The 19,459-nt window shown below is 45.6% G+C and overlaps 1 long non-coding RNA gene across 1 annotated transcript; it reads right to left on the reverse strand.

Annotated features, from left to right (window-relative positions):
• Positions 1–446: 446 nt before the first annotated feature.
• On the reverse strand, positions 447–19,441 carry LOC142446990 (uncharacterized). Its single transcript, XR_012784051.1, has 3 exons — positions 19,347–19,441; positions 2,110–2,214; positions 447–1,364 (listed from the first exon to the last, which is right to left on the reverse strand). It is a non-coding gene; the product is annotated as an uncharacterized LOC142446990 (long non-coding RNA).
• Between the last annotated feature and the right edge of the window lie 18 nt (positions 19,442–19,459).

Here is a 19,459-nt window from a genome sequence, read left to right on the forward strand (position 1 = left end):
TGCTCATTTGCATGGCTTTCTTTGGGGCAGAATAATGTGGGTGCACAGCTTCCAGGAGCTGCAATGTTCTCCCTCTGGCACCGGCCTTATGCTTAGGTGTTTAACAGTTCCCCCTCCCATGAGCTCCCCGGGGAATGGGTTTCAAAGGATTTTGCCGGAACATAGTATTCCTGCTCCCAGATTCCTGGGGCTGTTTGGTGGGCCAAGAGGCACTGCCCCACCTCCTCCTACCATGACTCTGGAGGCAGTACTTGAGGGAGAAACCAAAAGGTGACACTTAATGCACCACTGAGGAAGGCTGAGCAACCTCAATATTTAAATATGCATTTATATAACTCCGTATATTCTTATGCAAGGTGTCTAAAATCACAAGGGAAATGTGAATAAACTTGATTAAATACATTTTTACATTTGGCAACAGCAAACACAGGAAAACAAGTGGCAAACTGGAGGGGGAAAATGGGCAATTTAAACAGAAGGTTCCATACATGGCAAGTTAAACAAGGATTCAGTACAGGAAAACTTTTATAGGGCAGTAAGGAAAATTATCACAATAGAAAAATGTCCAAAGATCATAACTTAGAAATTCATACAATGTATATACAAATGGTCAATAAGTATATATAAAACATGCAAATAATCCCAAAGTGCAAACAAAATTAATTTCCCTGTCAGCTTATCAATGATGAAGTCTTGGTAAAAACACTTTTGGGTGTGGGTTGGGGCAATACACCATCACACACTCTGCTAAAGGAACATATACTGGTCATGTGTCAAGCATATTTAATATTCATACCTTTGAAGCCAGCAAGCCCACTCCTAGAAAGCTCCCCTAAGGAGAAAACTGCATTCAAAGATGAATATGCCTTCATTCAGCCAAGAGATATTTACTGGGATTTATTTATGTGCCAGGCATTAGTTGGAGAGGTAAGAATACAGTTGGGAACAAAATAGGCAATAATTCTTGCCTTCAAGGAGTATAAATTCTAGTCAGGAGAGGCAAGTATGTGTTTTTGGTATGTGGGTGGTGGTGGTGGTTTGAAGTGTGAAGGGAAATAAGCAAGGTATGACAAAAGAACATGGTATATGCTGTTCTAACAGTAGGACAAACAAACACTGCCTTCAAGTGGAGGCCGACTTAGGACAGGGTAGTACTGCCCCTCTGAGTTCCAGACACTGTAACGGTTTCTAGAAGTAGAAAGCCCTGTCTTTCTCCCAAGGAGCAGCTGGTGGTTTCAAACTGCAGACCTTGCAGACCACAGCCGAATTCATAGCCAGGACACCACCAGGGCTCCCTCAAACAGCCTGTACTTCTCCACTTCCTTCAAGCTGTTTTCTTATCAGAGAGCACTTTCCTAGCCACCCTGAAAAAAAAAAATAACAGGTAAAAAAAGCAGCAGTTGATTCCAACTCATGGCAACCCCATGTGCGTCAGAATAGAATTATACTGCATAGTGCTTTCAAAGGCTGTACCAGGGCTTTCTTCCAAGGTGTTTCTGTGTGGACTTGAACCATCAACCTTTTGGTTACCAGCTCAGCACAGAAACCATTTACACCACCCAATGAAGCATTACTATTCCTATTTGTTTTTGCAGGGTAATTAGGAAAGTACTCTCTGAGGTCTGAGGGGCCAGCTCCAATCCCAACTATGTGGACAGCCCCCCTCCCCCAGAGGAATTTAGTTCAGAGTATAGCACTGCTACAGCTCAGAGAGAGGGACATGTCTGATTGGAGCACACAAGATCAAATGAAGGGGGAGGAAGAGAGAGTGGAGCACATCCTGGCCCACCAGGCCGGGAGGATGATATTCCCACTCAGAGCAGTCAATCCACAGAGAAGACCACATGGCTAGTACCACTATGAGACAGGACATCTCTCACTGACCCACAGCCCTACGGAGGACAACACTGGAGACACAGTGTGGGAATTGCGCCTGATCTGACCCCACCACACCAAGGCAAAACACTAAGGGTGTGCAACATAAAGGGAACAGAGCAAGGAAGTCCCGAGGGAATACCAAAAACAGACTTTGGGGCCAGGGTATGGCACCCCATCAGTTTCAACCAGAAAACACTTCTAAAGGTCACAAACAGACCTTAAACTACTTACAGGCTTTTCTTTGTTATTGTTTTGTTGTTGTTGTTTTGTTCTCTTTTGTTGCTTTGTTTTGCTCTGTCTTGTTTTTTGTGCATATGATTGTCTCTGCAGGTCTATCTAGAAAAGATAGGCAAGATAAACAATCTGGAGGAGAAACAATCTGGGACCAATGGTTCCTGGGGAACATGGGAGAGGGGGCATGAGGAGGAAGTGGGTGTTAACAACCCCAGGGACAAGGGAACAACAAATGATCCAAAGTCAATGGTGAGGAAGGTGTAGGAGGCCTGGTAAGGCTTGATCAAGGGCAATGTAACTCAGAGGAATTACTGAAACCCAAATGAAGGCTGAACATGATAGTGGGACAAGAGGAAAGTAAAAGAAAATCGAGGGAAAAAACTAGGAGGCAAGGCATTTAGAGAGGTATAAATACAGGCATGCATATATGTAAATATATTTATATATGATGATGGGGAAATAGACCTATGTACATATATTTATAGCTTTAGTATTGAGGTAGAATATGAACATTGGGCCTCTACTCAAGTACTCCCTCAATGCAAGAATATTTTGTTCTATTAAACTAGCATTTCATGATGCTCATCTTCCCAACAGGATCACTGAAGACAAATGTGGTGAAAAAAGCTGATGGTACCTGGCTATAAAAAGATATAGCGTTAAGGGCCAGCAAATGATCCCTGAACTAACTACAAGCTTTTCTCTTGTGAAAAAGAAAAAAAAAGATATAGCATCTGGGGTCTTAAAGGCTTAAAGATAAACAAGTGGCCATCTAGCTCAGAAGCAATAAAGTCTACATGGAGGAAGCACACCAGCCTGTGTGATCACGAGATGTCGATGGGATCAGGTATCAAAGAACAAAAAATCATATCATTGTGAATGAGGGGAAGTGTGGAGTGGAGACCCAAAGGCCATCTGTATGCAACTGCACATCCCCTTACAGAAGGGTCCCAGAGAGGAGATGAGCCAGTCAGGGTGCAGGGTAACAACAATGAAACTTACAACGTTCCTCTGGTTCTTTAATGCTCTCCCCACCCTCTGCCCCCAACTATCATGATCCCAATTCTACCTTACAAATCCGGCTAAACTACAGGATGTACAGTGGTACACACCAGAACTGGAAACACAGGGAATTCGGGACAGATCATCCCTTCAGGACCAGTGGTGAGAGGGGCCATACCGGGAGGGTGGAGGGAAGGTGGAGTAGAAAGGGGAAACTGATCACAAGGATCTACATATAACCCCCTACCTGGGGAATGGACAACAGAAAGGTGGGTGAAGGGAGACATTGGACAGTGTCATACATGGAAAAATAATAATAATTTATAAATTATGAAGGGTTTGGAAGGGAGGGGGGCCTGGAAGGAGGGGGATAAATGAAGATCTGATACCAAGGGCCCAAGTAGAAAGAAAATGTTCTGAGAGTGATGATGGCAACAAATACACAAATGTGACTGACCCAAAGGATGTATGTATGGATTGTGATAAGATTTGCACAAGCCCCCTATGATTTTTTTTAAAAAACTATTTTAAAAAGAGTTGAATGAGCCCCCCAATATCATGATTTTTTTTAAAAAAAGGAAAGTAAAACAACTTGAAGCCAGAAAACATTCATCTTCACGGAAGCCAATCTCTCTCTCTCTCCTCTCCTCTCGCTCTCTCTCAGACCAGCTGGTAGGTTTAAACCACCAACCTTTGGGCTGGCAGCTGACTGCTTAATCGTTGCACCACCAGGATTCATTAAGTGCTCACTCTTGAATACATTAACTTTAATGAGGTTCTTTCACCTGTCAAATGATTTTTTTTATTTGCCTAAGAAGAGTGTAGTAAGGATCAAAGATGATACAGGTAAAATGTATAACACAATTCTTGTCATTAAATAAGGGCACAAAATTCAGAAGGATGAGGAAAGAAGGCAGACGGAAACCGGAAACACAGGAAAGTGGGATAAGCAATGTTGCATTCTGGGACTTGCAATCAATGGCAAGAAACCACGCGTATGAATTGTTGAATGGAAAACTGGTACGCTCTATAGTACGCAGTTCACAATAAAATCGGAAAAAGTATCCAGCTGTTTCCATAGTCTATTCTGAGTCACAGCACCCATCCTGTGCTAGAGAAGGGCTGTCCTCTGCGAGGCTTTCCAGAGGGTAACCCTTCGGAAGGAGATAGTAGGCCCTTTTGGCGTGGGTAACTGCTTGCCCCACAGAGACGCCCTTTCTGACACCGAGCAGTTATTAAACACTGTGGACTGCTGTTGGGGCGGCGGGGTCCATGTCCACTCACAGTAACCCTGGTGACAGAGCAGGACTGCCATGGGCTTTTCTCGGCTCCTTTTACTAAATACCAAATGATCTACCTCCTGGCCTGCTTCCCTAGAGCAGTAGAATGGCACACACTGAGAAGAAAGCTCATCAATAGCAGTGAAATTAGAGCAACATAAGCCTTTGCTTTTATTTCTAGTGACCCTGGTCTCTTTTCTCTTGTGCAATGCCGGAAAATTTGTGAGAGCAAGGGGGAGTAAAATCCCATGGCGTCTGTTACCTGCAAACATTTTCAAAATTTGGCTAGTCTGCCCTCTAGTGACAGACATGATCATTTCCACCACATTCCCCCCAACTGGAGTCCAAAGAGAAGCCAGTACTGATGTGTTGGGCTCCTGCTAGGTCAGCAGTTTGAAACCACCGGGCCCCACTCTGAGGGAGAAAGAACAGGCTTTCTAGTTCCACAACGAGTCAGTCTTGGAAACTCACAGAGGCAATTCTACCCTGTCCTATGGGGTTGGTAGGAGTTTCCTCGACTGATGGCAGTGACTTTGGCTTGGTTTGAGAGGGTCAAAATAGCACATACCTAGAGAGGGAGTGTGTGCCTCACCTCCATCTCCTACCACAGGTTCCGGACACCACCATGGGAAGGAAGGAAGTGGCGGAAACTTGACTCGTTACTCACTTCCATGGTTTTAGGTCCTTCTTGAAATGCAAACCTGTCTCTCGTGGGCGTCGTCTGAGGGGACCCTGTTCTGTCTCTCACACACTCCACTTTTCCTCTAGATTCTAAAATTCACTGCAATGGCCACACAGAACTCAGGTAAAATGGTCACGATTACAGGGTTTGTGGTGGAAGTTTAACAATTACGCTTCAATTGGAAATGCTCTGGATTGAGTTGTTTATTCAGGACACAGCAAAAGTTCTTTCAGAGCTGCAAATAAATGCCCAAAGGGCATGCCACTCTGCCGTAAGCCTCCACCTGAAGGTCCATGGGTCAGCAAGCCCAGCACCCCAAATTAAGTGCCCAGAAGCACCCCACACTGCACAAGCCACCCTCCTGCCCCAAAGTGCAGCTTCACTTGCACTGTGGGCTGAGAAAGCCGCCACTCTGTCTCATGCTCTGGCTGCTGGGTCTGTCGCTGCGGCTCTGTTGTCATTCCTCCGGTCTGTCGTGCCGTCTCCTGGAGGCATGAGGTTTGCTGTGCAGGGATCTCAAGGTCCGGAGGCCATGCTCCACTCCTGGCTTCTGCTGGTAATGAAATCCTCCCTCCAGCTTCTGAGATGTCTCATTTCATAGCAGCAGGCTGGCAATCCCAATGAAGCCTGTTAACAAGCACTCACCACTGAATCCTACCCATCTCTGCCCCAACAGGAAAAGGTCCTTTGGTGAGAAGAGTTAAGTAATTCGCTGCTCTGCGGAAGCTTTCTGTGAGAATAAAGCTATTCTAAGACACTAGTTTTCCATTGTGTTACATGTTGAGCTGCTAACCACCAGGTCAGCAGTCTGAAACCACCAGCCACGCTGCAGGGGAAAGAGGCTTTCTACTCCTGAAAACAGTTACCATCTCAGAAACCCACAGGGGCAATCCCACTCACTGTCCTATGGGTCTTTGGTTTTGAGGGTCAGGAGCAGTGCCTCACTGAGAGGTCCCGGCTATGCTAAATGTATCCAGCAGACAGTACAAGTTCAAAATGCCTTCTCTGCTCCCTCAAGAATCACAAGAGTCTGTCTAGGAGCAATGTCTCCCAACTGGCAGATAGATGTGAAACCCAGGTCTTGAAGGAAGAGAATGAGAGACTTCCTCTGACCCAAAGGTGCCTCACTTTCACATGCGTGCATCTGTAGGTGCACAAAGAGCCTTGGATTTCAGGGCCAGAAACCAAGGATCTAGGTTTGCTCGTGCCATTGCCAAGGTGTGTTACACCAAGAAAGCCAGTTAGTCTTTCTGAGCACAAGCTCGCTCATCTGCAGGAAGAGGAGGATGGGGATACTTCTGCTCTCCGTGAGCAGGTGGGAAACCAAAGCTTTTGTTTGTTGTCAGTCTTCCTGAGAATCATGTGTTATGAGTAGAAGGTAAAGAAGAGATAGGTACTGAAAGGGACACCCGTCTTCAAAGCTGGTCATGGGACTTAGTGATGACAGGGGTAGACAATCAGGCACAGAGGCTCAAGTTTCTACTGAATAGGGAAGTTTTAGGATTGAAAAAGGGAGAGGTGTGGGAAAACAAAAGGGGGGGGCAGTATAGTAACATGAAACCTATGAGAGATGATTAGGTCTAAGAGTCAACTCACAGAATGGATGAGCGAGTGTCCTGATTCCATCTGTGAAACCCACGGGGATGATCTGAGGGAGAGAGACCCACTGGCACGGGTTTGGTGGGCTCCAGGAAAGGTGCTTCTGATGGGTGGTGCATAACTGAAACGGTGCTACCCCATTCCCAACTGATTTGGTTTGAAAATTGAACCAGCAAGTGAAAAAACAGGAAAAAAACGACTGCTGGAATTCCAGCACCCTGGAGATAAGCACTGGGCTGCCCACAGAAAGACTGGGGGTCCCGGCCCACCCAAAGGTGCCTTGGGAAAAGGCCCGGCGCGCTGCTGCGGATGAGCCACTGGAGGCGCTGTGGCGCACAGTTCTTCTCTGCCAGGTGGGGGCGCCATCGGTCAACACAGAACCAACTTGAGGACAACTGGGTTTTGAGGAACAAGTCATGTAAGAAGGGGTCCAACAAGAAGCATTCTCATAGCAAAGGTTCCGCACATTAAACATAACGGGCAGTCATCTGTGAAGGTAGATCATGTTATCAGGTCCTCTAGCAGATCTCAGACCTGACCACTGATTTCATTGCTAATCTTTAGAAGCACATATATTTTTTTAAGATCGAAATATTTATCTTGTGTGTTACAAAAACAAATCCAAGAAGAGAATAAAACAGACGTGTATGTTTTTAAAGGGTCCCAGACGGGGTTCTCAGTAGTGGACAGTAGTAAGCAGTTCAAGGTTAGTTGCTTCAGCACTTCGCCCGGTGCTGGGAGGTCTCCATCTTACAGCATAACCGACTGGAGATGTCGTCCTCTGCACTATCCTCATCCCAGTGATCCTCTCCATCTTCATCTAAGCCAGCCCGGTCTTCAGTGGGGAGCTCCTCGAGCCCTCCCCCTCCTCCAGGGACTCAAGACCACCGGCTGCTTTTTCGCAGACATTGAGTCCCTCCCTGCCAGTTACAAAACTCGCTCTCTCCCGCTTTCTCCTAGGAACTGCCAGGCCTGCTACCATGCAGAGTGCAGAAGAGCACCTCCACCGGTGCATACATCCTTTCCCTTGTTCACCAGGCACGCAAGACGACTTGCGGCTCAAGTCCTGTGCTCTACCTAACGCCACAGGGGTGCAAAACACACTCGATGCGCTGGTGCCCTCTCAGGTGTCTGTACTCTGTCAAAGGGTGCAGCATATGCCCCTGGGGAAAAGGCGCCACGGCTATGCAGTGGAGAACATTCGGATACAGACGGCGACTGGCAGCAGAGTGAAACTCGGGGAAGTACAGCCCATGGGTCACAGAAGCACTCAATACAACGGTATGGAGTAAGTGGGGTGGAGTAGAACACACTGGGGTGAACAGAGAGAACTTGAGAGACTTCAGTGTCAGAAATGTCTGCGTGAGAAACTTGTCACTGGGGTCATGGAATACCAGGAGGTTTAAGGCTTAATAAAATGGTAGGCATTTAAATGTGAGGCTTTCATTCTTACTACAAAACACATGAAAAGATATTAAAACAATTTTTAAATGTGAGGCTTAATTAGCCTGAACGATGGGTGGGTTTAGAGGTACGCAAGAGTAAAAGGCGCTCTTATCCACTGCTCGCCTAGCAATGTTGTTGGCCAAGGCTGTCAGGAATCCTCCCTCTGGTCAATTTGCTCACCTCATAAACAAGTAGCCCAGCAGGCATGCCAGGAGATGCCAGCAACCCTTGGGGTCAGCCGACACCAGTCCCACACTAACAAGGACCACGCAGGCCGGCACATCCACACATTGTGATATCATGCTGTGAGGCACTGAGCTGTGTCTGGAAACAATGGAGGGGTTTCATGTACGCCAGAGTCCTTGCACTCGCTCACGAGCAAGGCTTTAGGCTTTGGAGCAAGGGGAGAGAATGTTTGGGGTAGAACTGTGGGTCAAGCAGGCTCAAGAAAAACACAAGGAGGCAGTTGATAAGAAGCCACACACAGATGCCTGTGAGCTGAAGCAGGAGTGTGGAGGGCGCAAGGAGGCAAGAGGTTTGAGACACAACATAAAGAATGACTCTGGGACCGTGTGCTGCATTCACTTTGGTAAAGAGTGACTGGGATCTTAAGAGCTGGTGAACAGCCTTCTAAGGTGCAGCCATTGGTCTCTCCCTGTGCAGAGGAAAGAAGAGTGAAGAAAATAAAACACACGCAGAAACAATTACGTAGTCCAATGGACCCCACAAGCATCAGCCTCCACAACCAGAAGAACCAGATAGTGCCCAGTTACCACAATCAACTATTCTGTGAGGGATCACATTAGAAGGTCTCAGACAAAGTGGAAGGTCAATATGGAAGAGAACAAAGTTATAAAAAGATTAGTGAGATAAGAGACTGGTGGAAGCCCTGAGACTCGATCTTGATCACCCTTTAGGTCTGGAAATGAACTCACCCCTTAGTTCAACTTTCAACCAAACAATAGAGGGCTCTAGAAGATGCTTCTAAGAGGCATGCATGATGTTGTTAGGTGCCACTGAATTGACTCCGATTCATAGTGACCTGTGGGATATAAAAAGACTTTTCCCGACAATCCCTCCTCTTCCTATTGCATGTATGCCCTAGACCACCCCTTCTCACTGCTGCATAACATAGTGCAAGTCCTTCCTGTGATGTATGTCTTTACCCTCCCGTTTCCATTTCCCCTTGTCCTCCTTCCCTTCCCCCTCTCTCCACGTGGACCACCAAGCCACCAAGCGGGGTTGAGGTGAGCAATGCTACCATGAAATGTGTGTGACGGCATTATTGTAATATCTCTTCTATCGCTCATGCTCTCGATGACTTTAATATTTATATCTCAACCCTTTATGTTTCCAGGGCTTTCAATGACATTGGGCATCTTTTCAATGTTTATGAATCATGCTTATGAACCTCTCTTCTGTTAGTTGTCTATTTGTATGCATTGCCTGTATTAAAAACACACACAACCGAAGGGGAAAAAAAAAAGACTTTTCCCTAGCTTTGTCTCCCCCAAATATATGTTAGAATTAGGACACTGCTTGCAACTAATGGTAAATGATTGTCAAGTTATTTCCCTGAAGGCATTCAGCCATCCAGAGCAATCAGACTACTGTCTGGTTCATGGTAGATGGGGCTCAGTCCCTATTCATAGCAGTGATTGTTTCCATGGAAAGCTTAGAACAGGTCAAACCTGCTCAGTGAAAACAAAAGTTAGGCTGCCAGCCTGAATCTAGGATCTGCCCATCTTGTCACATGTGTACCTCCAATCCATCCCTTTCCTATTGCATATATATATATCCCTAGATCATCCCCCTCCCATTACTGTATTACTTATGATACAACCCCTTCCTATGATGCATATCTTTAGCTGTAATCAGGGGGCTTGCACGCCCCCAAATATATATAATCCTTGGTTAGAAATAAACCTCTCTCCCCAGTCCAGTCCCCTCTCTGGCCCTGTCCCCTTTCCTCTTTTTCTCCTTCCCCATTCCCTCTTCCCTCTCTCCCCTGCCCTTCCCACCTTCCATATTCCTGAGGTGAGGTGAGCATACTACCATGAAACGTGTCTGACTCCCTCATTTACTCTCTCTCCTCTTATTCTCTATAACTTTGCTATAATCTTTATATATCATAGCTATACAACTGAGCCTACCGAACCCATGATTTTGTTAGGGACTGGCTACCCCGACAGTGTCCCTCTGCACAGCAGAAGGAAACACTGCCCAGTCCTGAGCCACCCTCATAATTGGTCCTATGCCCAAGCCTATCCATGCAGTCGTTGTCTCAATCCATCTGATTGAGGGTTTTCTTTGTAGCCACCATTCCACTTTACCAAACATGAGGGAGGTCCTTCTCCAGGGACTGGTTTCTCTTGACCACATGTCCAAAGCATGAAAGCAAGCACATGCAGTCAAAGGGGCAGCATTTACCCAAGGACAAAGGCCAGGAGGATTAGGAATGGAAGCAGGAAACACATGCTAGGGATTGCAGCCAATGATAGGAAAGTAAATGCGTATGAACTGTTGAATAGAAAACTGATCTGCTTTGTAAATCTTTCCCCCAATTTTAAATTTTAAAAATGACTTTGGACAGCAACAGCTAAAATTATTCTGGAAAGTTAAGGCCTGGAAACAGAAGATTAATCCTTCAAAGTCAATCCCAACTTGTACATAACAGTATTGAGCGTATGTGTTTCACTTTGGAATAAAAAAGTCCTACCTTTTAAATCCATCACCTTCACTTCCTAGTGCATGAATCCTGTGTCTCAATAGCTTTGTGTATAAAAGAAGCTAAAAGACAGTACCTACTGCATGGACTTTTGTGAGTTATGGGAATTAAACATGTCAAGTACTTAACTCAATGCCTGGGTCGGATTAAGAGCTGGATAAATATTCTTCCTTTTCAGGAACAATTGCTAATTCGAAGCATCCAAAGAAGTGAAGCCTGTATTCAAGTATTTACCAATTTCTATTCATCTTCCGCAGCCCCTGCTGAAGCAAACAGTAATGCACTGGCTGCTAGCTGACAAGGTTGCAGGCTCCTCTTCTCAGAAGAAAGGCCTGATGATCGACTGCAGGAAAGTCGGTCATTGAAAACACTCTGGAGCAGTTTGACTTTTTTAGCACACGTGGATTGGGAATTGATTCAACAACAAATGGTGGGCTGAGTCTCAGCAAACCATTTAGCAAATCATGAAAACGTGCCTCTGCCAATCTGAATTTCATCTCTTTCCTGTTTGCAGCACTGTTACACGGCGTTAGACTGCTAATCACAAGGTCAGCAGTTCAAACTGAACAGCCACTCCACAGGAGGAAGCTGAGGCCATCTGCTCCCACGTTTAGAGGCTCAGCAATCCTGGGGTTGCTATGAGTCACAGTCAGCTTGGTGGAGAAGGTTCCTCTTTCCTTCCATAGAACCCATGTGTTCCTTGACGCCAGTGCCTGTCAGCTCCCATTTGCTTACGCTCTTGTCTTCCCTACTAGTCATGTGCACTTTAAAAAGCGTCCTGCCCGATGCTGGGAGAGTGGAGGGTGAGTGGGTTGGAAAGGGGGAACTGATTACAAGGATCCACATGTGACCTCTTCCCTGGGAGAGGGACAGCAGAGAAGGGGGGAAGGGAGACTCCGGATAGGGCAAGATATGACAAAACAACGATGTATAAATTACCAAGGGCACATGAGGGAGGGGGGAATGGGGAGGGAGGAGGGGAAAAAAAAGAGGACCTGATGCAAGGGGCTTAAGTGGAGAGCAAATGCCTTGAGAATGATTGGGGCAGGGAATGTATGGATGTGCTTTATACAATTGATGTATGTATATGTATGGATTGTGGTAAGAGTTGTATGAGTCCCTAATAAAATGTAAAAGAAGAAAAGAGAAAAAAATGATTAGGGCAAAGAATGTACAGATGTGCTTTATACAATTGATGTATGTATATATATGAACTGTGAAAAGAATTGTATGAGCCCCAATAAATTGTTAAAATTTAAAAAATAAAAAAATAATAATAATTAAAAAAAAAAGCGTCCTGCCAGTGTAAGAAATGAAAAAATAGTAATAATTTATAAATTATCAAGGGTTCATGAAGAAGAGAATGTGGAGGAAGGAGGGGAAAATGAGGAGCTGATATTAAGGGCTCAAGTAGAAAGCAGATGTTTTGAGAATGATGATGGTAACAAACGTACAAATGTGCTTGACACAATGGGTGGAGGGATGGATTGTGATGAGTTGTACGAGCCTCCAATAAAGTGATTTAAAAAAAAAAAGTCCTGCATCCCCTTACAGAAGGTTCACAAGGAAGGGAGGAGTCAAGCAGTGTGGGATTAAAAAGAGACTTTTCCCAACTTTGTTTCCCCACCAAAAAACATGCCAAACATTAGAGGCCTTTGCCAGCATATGGTAGGAAGTCAGAAGCTTAAAGACATCCTCCCTGAAGGCAGCCAGTTGCCAGCCTACTGTCTGGTCACACCAAGGGTAGGCCCCACTCCCTACTGTTAAGGACAATGGGCTACTGGTTCCTCTGATTCTTCATACACACACACACACACACACACACACACACACACACACACACACGACACTGCTTTGAAGTGAAATGTTCCATAGGTAGGAGACTCCTTTGGTTGTTAAAAAACTATGGAATAAGACTTCATGAAAAAGATGGTATATGAACTAGGGCAGAAAGGCTTACAAAGTGTGGTAGTGGGTTTCACAGGGGGAGGGGTGTGGATCCACATTTTAGATAGTGTGGTGGTCTGCTAAGAGTCGGAATTGACTTGATGGTAGTGAGTTTGATTTAGTTTAAGTGGTCAGCCATTTGATCCCCCTTTCAATGTCTGTAGGACAAATTAAGGATAACAACACAGAGAATGGGAATTCCAGAACACCGTAACTATAGGTTCCTTCATAAACCAAAAGACAGTCATTCAAACAGAATAAGGGGACACCGCGTGGCTTAACGTCAGGAACAATGTGTGTCGGGGGTGCATCCTTTCAGTTGCTTATTCAATCTCTAAGCTGAGCAAAACAAAAACAATAAGCTAGACTATCTGAAGAACTCAGAATCAATAACCTGCGATGTGTCATGCAGATGATACATGCTTGTTGAAAATGAATTGGATTGAAATGCTTACTGGTGAGATAAAAAAAACTAACCTTCAATATGGATTACCCCTCAAAACAGAAATCTTCACAATTGGACCAATAGAAAATACCATGATAAATGGAGAAAAGATTGAAATTGTCGAGGATTTCATTTTCATTGGATCCACAATCAATGCCCTTGGAAGCAGCCATAGGGTAAAGGAAACGATAGATTTTATTGGGCAAATCCAGCACACAACACCTCTTTAAAGTGTTAAATATATCATTTTGAAGACTAAAATGCATCTGATCCAAACCGTGATCATTTCAATTGCCTCATCTGCATCCAAAAGCTGAACAATGAATAAGGAAAACTGAAAGGTGATGCTTTTGAATTACCATGTTGGCAAAGAATATTGAAAATACCATGGAGTTCCAGAGGAAGAAAGAAAACCTGTCTTGGAAAAAGTACAGCCAGAAAGCTCCTTAGAAGTTAGGACCGTCAGAATTCCTTAAGATCTGTTTCCAGAAGGAAACAGTCCCTGGAGAAGAACATCATACTTGCCAAAATAACCTGTTCAGGAAAAAAGAGGGAAACCCCCAACGAGATAGACTGGCACAGTGGCTGCAACAATGGACTCCAACAGATTGTGAGGATGGTGTGGGCCCGGAAGCACTCGGTTCCATTGGGCATAAAGTCACTATGAGTCTAAACCAACAACACCCAGACAGAATCCTCAAGCAGCCCCACAGCACACTTTCTGTAGAGCAGCACATCTCAGACATCCATGTGCATATGAGCTATCTGAGCATCTAGTAAGCACAAATCTAATTCAGGTCTAGGAGGACACAACGACGCCCTAGGCGTAATGGTAACCACTAGGTCAACAGTTTGAAACCACTAACCATTCCACGGGACAAAGAGGCTTTCTACTCCCATAAGAAGTTCATCTGGGAGCTAGGAGTGACGAGCCTACCTTGTCCTATAGGTTTGCTGCACTTTGGAAGTGACTTAATGGCAATGAGAGGTGTCCTGAGAGTGCATTTCTAACAGGTAAGCAGGCAATGCCAAGCTGCCGAGTCTGGAGTCATGCTTTGGGTAGCATCAGTATAGACTGCTGTTATAAAAACCTATTGCCAGTGAGTCGTGAGTCGTTTCCAACCCACAGCAAGCCTGTATGACAAAGTAGAACTGCCCCTATAGGGTTTCATGACTGTAAATCTTCACGGAAGCAAACTGCTACCTCTTTCTCCCAAAGAGCAGCTGGTGGGTTCAAACTGCTAACCTTATGATTAGCTTAACCCTGTCCCACCAGGCCTCCTTGATCACTCGATGCCCACAGAGAACACTAACCAAATAGTGCTGATTTTTGTTATCTTATAAAAGCTGGATCAATTAAAGCAGCTCAAGTGGCAGTAACAAAGAAACTGGTGTGCAACTTATTTGCCCAACTCTGAACTGCTAGCCAATTCATGGGATGATCCTGTGTAGTATTTACATGCTTCAATGCCGGATACTCACAAGCTTATCTACTGGGTCTTTATCCTTACCTTTTAAGAATGTTACCTTTATAAGTGCTGTATAAACTAGGATAGGAATGAACATTCCTGGTACATTACTCACTCACTCACTGCTGTTGAGTCAATCATGACTCACAGCGACCCTCTAAGACAGAGTAGAACTGCCCCTGTAGGTTGCCAAGGCTGTGAATCTTTACAGGAGAATGGACCACCAATAAATGTTGTCATTATTGCCACTATTTTATAAAGGAAGTGAGCCTAGGAAAGGTCAACAGGTGGACAAACAGATGTTCAAGCCCACTTGTTCTGACTCCAGATGCACAACTTTGCCCAGCCTACCCAATCCCCTTCAACTACTTCTTCACCTTTCTGGGCAGTAAAATCAGGTCCGAGATGCAGTCCATCTGGGGTGGAAAGACAAATTCTCAGCTGGGGATTGAACCAATTTGAATTTTTCAGGAAGCCCTGGCTGGAAACACTTCTTAGCTTTTGTTGCTATTTCTTTTCATGTAGACATTCTGTCTTTCCCCCTCCTTTTTTTATGATTAGACTTTAATTTTAGAGTAGTTTTAAGTTTTACATAAAAATTGTACAGAAAGTAAAGTTCCCAAACCCTCTGCCCTCTGGCACACTGTTTCTCCTGTTAACAACTTGCAGGTCCATGGTCCACTTGTAACAGATGAATCAGTATTGATGCTTCATTGTCCACAAATGTCTACAGTGCATATTAGGGTTCACTATGCTGTAAAATCCTAAGGATGACCCTACCTTTATAAGACCGTAACTCCGTTTACGCACAGCTGGCTTGATAAATATTAGTAATACGAATAAAACATTATTAGATTAGCAATGTGCAGATAAAGCTCTTTAAAATGGACCAAGACTGATTAATTTCACCATTAACTCTTCTCGTTTCTCACTTTCTAGATAAATGGCTCAACACCCCTCTTCCTCCACCCATACATTTTAAAATATGTATGTATAGCTTTTAAAAGCCTTTCTCAGCCCATCTCTCCGCTCCTGCTAGGCGCTTATTTGCATCATGGTTGCTGTACTAAATCACCCGATTGAGACACTGTCACTCTTGTTAAATTCTCGTGGTGTTTATGCCGGGGGGGGGGGGGGCTGTTGGCACCAAGTGGACAGGCTTCAATTGCGTTCAAGCAAAGGTTCCTTTTTCCCTGGATTTTACACATGAGCATTATTGAGGGCTCCCCTTATTCCCTCTTCCCCATCCCCCCACCCCATTTGAATGTCAGTCTTTCATATTGGAAACCGTGAGGCTGTTGCCATCAAGAAACTTAACTTGCCCCCAATCCTAAATGGCTTCGGTTGTATTTTGTGGAGTTTTCCATTCTTTTTACATTCTGTTTCATGACATGGGTTGGGAGACCCTCAATGTGACAGTACTCTCCCCCTCTGGTGACCTTGTCTCCCATTGTCTTTCTTTCCTGCTCTTTCCAACCTTTGGAGCTTTGGTTTGGGGCAAATGCTGCCCTTTGGGTCTTTGAAGGTTGATTGTATTGAGGAGCACATTTCTCACTTTAAAACCAGAAAACCAAAGTCATGGCATCAATTAAAACGCATAGCATCCTGTGTAGACATGGTGAAGTGACCTTCCTGGGTCTGGCTCTCCTTGGCCTACCAAATGACTGCGTGAGATCATGCACACAAGGTGTAGAAGACTCTAATACAGGGACCGGGCAGTTTTACCACCCTGCTGGGTATAAGAGCGAGCCATCTCAGGAGGAGGAAGAGGAATCCTGTGATCAAGAAAGAAGAGACCCCTGACTGCAGGGGTAGAAGCAGCAGAGGCACCAGAGGTCACCGCACTGGGATCATGAGACAGAGCAGAGGAACTGAGCTGTCCATGGAATGAGGCAGAGGGCAATGACATGCCTGCCAGCATGGCTAAGAAGAGATGCTGTGGGTAAGAGAATTGTATCCTTAACATTTTGTAATCTGCCAGCTTCCCTCTGAAACCCCATGATCATGAGTACTGTCTGTGAGGTCCAGCTGGCCATTGTAATGAATTCTGGAACCCAGCAGAGGCGAGTGCCGCGAGAGGGGCGGTTGGTGTTAGTAAAGGATGAAGACGTGGGGAGGCATGTCTAGCCTCTGCCTCAGAGGGAGCTTCCTTGGCAGATGTGGAGTTCAATTCGCCTCCCATTAAAGAAACAGGAGACCCTCAGGCCATTTCCTCAACAGGGTTTCTGAGACTGTATTACAAATTTTTATGGGAGCAGAGAGCTTCATCTTTCTCCCTCGGGGCAGCTGGATTTGAACTGCCAAGCTTGCCGTTAACAGCCATGCCTAATCCATAATGCCACCAGGGCTCCTTATCCACTTTATAGGCTTGCCTATAATTTGGCGAGGAGTCCTGGTAGCACAGTGGGTTAAGCATCAGGCTGCTAATTGAATGGTTTGTAGTTCAAACCTACTAGCCGCTCTGCTGGAGAAATACGAGGCTGGAAAAATTTAGTCTCACAAACCCGAAAGAGCAGTTTTACTCTTCATTGGAATCAACTCAATGGCAGTGCCTTGGTCAGCAAGTTACAGGGTAGGCATGGGTTACACTGAGTCGGGCATGGCTGGATCCAGAGACACGAACATATTCTCTTCCGATGCCTCACTCTGGGTCAGATTCATTCTTTCAGACCAGCTCCATTCTCATATCCAAATACTGCTCTTGGATGGATCCAATATGGAAACTTTTCAGTAAGGCAGACTTTGGCCCAATTTATATTATTCTAGTATCCATGCTAGGGGCAGGTCAGTCACAATAACAAGAGAGATAGAGAACTCTGATTTGTCTAGTCTGTTATACGTCTATGACCTGGAGAGTTGAATCTGTCCCAGAGGAGAAGGTGGTGCTGGAAAGGTTGATAACTACCCAACATCACTTTAATGTTTAAAAATCCCTCTCTTTGGATTGATAGCTTTTGAGTCTCATCTCTATCTTGTGAAGAGGCCAGGGCAAGAATTTCTAGGGCGGCAGATGGAGTAAAGATGGCGGCAAAGCCTTTGTCATTCTTTCCATTGAGGGATGGAATGATTTCCCCTTCCCTTGAATCTGAGCTGGTGCTGTGCTGCTTAAATGATGAAATGTGCTAAAACTTACTACTGGTTTTTGCCCTCGACTTTAAAAACCGTTTGCAACTTCCATTTTCTTTTTCTGGGAAGACTCAGTCTTAGCATGAGTTCCCTCTTGGACCTTAGCCACCATGGAGCGAGAAGTCCAAGCCACACAGAGAGGCCACATGTAGGTGCTCTGCTCAACAGTCCCAGCTGAGCTCTCAGCTGTCAGGTAGCATTAACAGCCAGCAAAAAGAGTGAGCCCTTTTCGACATTCCAAAACAATCAACCCCCCAGATGGTTACAATTCTGTCAAGATGATGTGGAAATGAGCCTTCCATATGAAGTCATTCAACTCACCACATTGTAAAAGATAATACAAGGGCTGCTATTTTAAGCCTTTACATCTTGCCCTGGTTTGGTGGGCAGCAAGAGATAACCAAAACAGAAGCTAAGGCACATTTCTTAAGGTCACAGAGAGGATGAGGCAGAGTTGAGCTGCAAAACTAAATCATACTCTTGACTCAGCCCTCTCTGCTTACATTGACTTCCTGCCTCCCACCAGACTGGGAGTAAACCTTGACTCAAAATCTCCAATTGCAGAGGTTCAGCCTCAGGAGGCAGGTAGGGGAAGTAGAGCTAGCATCTCACTCATTCGTTCAACAGATTTTTGCTAAGTTCCAGGTGACGGAACAAAATGCTTTCCCTGTTCTCAAGGAACTCTCGAGACGCCCTCTGAACAGGTGATTTCAAAATGGACCAAGTATTCTGATAGGAAATAGTTTGACAGTATCTGAGTGTGTTGTGGGTGCTGCAGAGTATTATCAAAGTACCACACTACTCATCACGGTTACTGTCGGAGGGAAAAACTGGGAGGAGAGGCAAACAGGAGTCCTAGCATTTGGGAGGAAGACACCAGTGCTGGTCTTGCGTCTACCCAGTGCTTTTAGCCGTGTCATGGAACCGTTCTGTAACCCAGTTTCCTGGACTTGATGTCCCCTCCTCCAAAGCCTTCTCTCGGGTTTTAGCATTCCTTCGAGTTTGGTCTCCTTACACTGCAAATTCTCCTCATGTGAGCTCATCCACAAAACCCACCTCCATCTGCCAGCCCAGGCTGTCCACCAGGGTCCTCATCGGCTTCGTGGCTGTGTGTGCCCTAGGAATGTCCGTTTCCTCTTGTCCAAAGCTACTCTCACCACCTACCTCCTTCCCGCAGAAGCCTAATTGCCACTGCTGATTTCTCACCCACATGGGGGTATCAAGAGTCCTGCGCCAGCTAGTGACCTGCGAAGCTAATTTTCACGCGTTCTCTTCAACCTCACGTGCTATTGTTTCTCAAGTACTGCTGACTTTGGAATCTACAAATATTTCGTAATACAATGCGTTTGTCTTAACATTCCGGTGCACCGTGTACATAAAGGTGCATCTACCCCAAGGTATCTTCGTGACCAGTCACCCTCCTGACACCGTGCCCAGGGCTTCTTCACCTTCCTCACTCCCGGCCCCCCGCTCTCTGAAACGAGCAGGCCAACGTCACAGCCCCGCTTACCGACGCGAAGCAATGGGCGCGGGTGACGCAGACCCGAGGGCACGTCGGAGGGCCGGCGCGCCGTGCGCGGGCGCGGGCAGGTGGGCGGGGCTTCACTCCGGCGGCGCTCCCGG

Source organism: Tenrec ecaudatus, chromosome 4 (assembly GCF_050624435.1).
Source record: "Tenrec ecaudatus isolate mTenEca1 chromosome 4, mTenEca1.hap1, whole genome shotgun sequence".
NCBI classification, from domain to species: domain Eukaryota; kingdom Metazoa; phylum Chordata; class Mammalia; order Afrosoricida; family Tenrecidae; genus Tenrec; species Tenrec ecaudatus.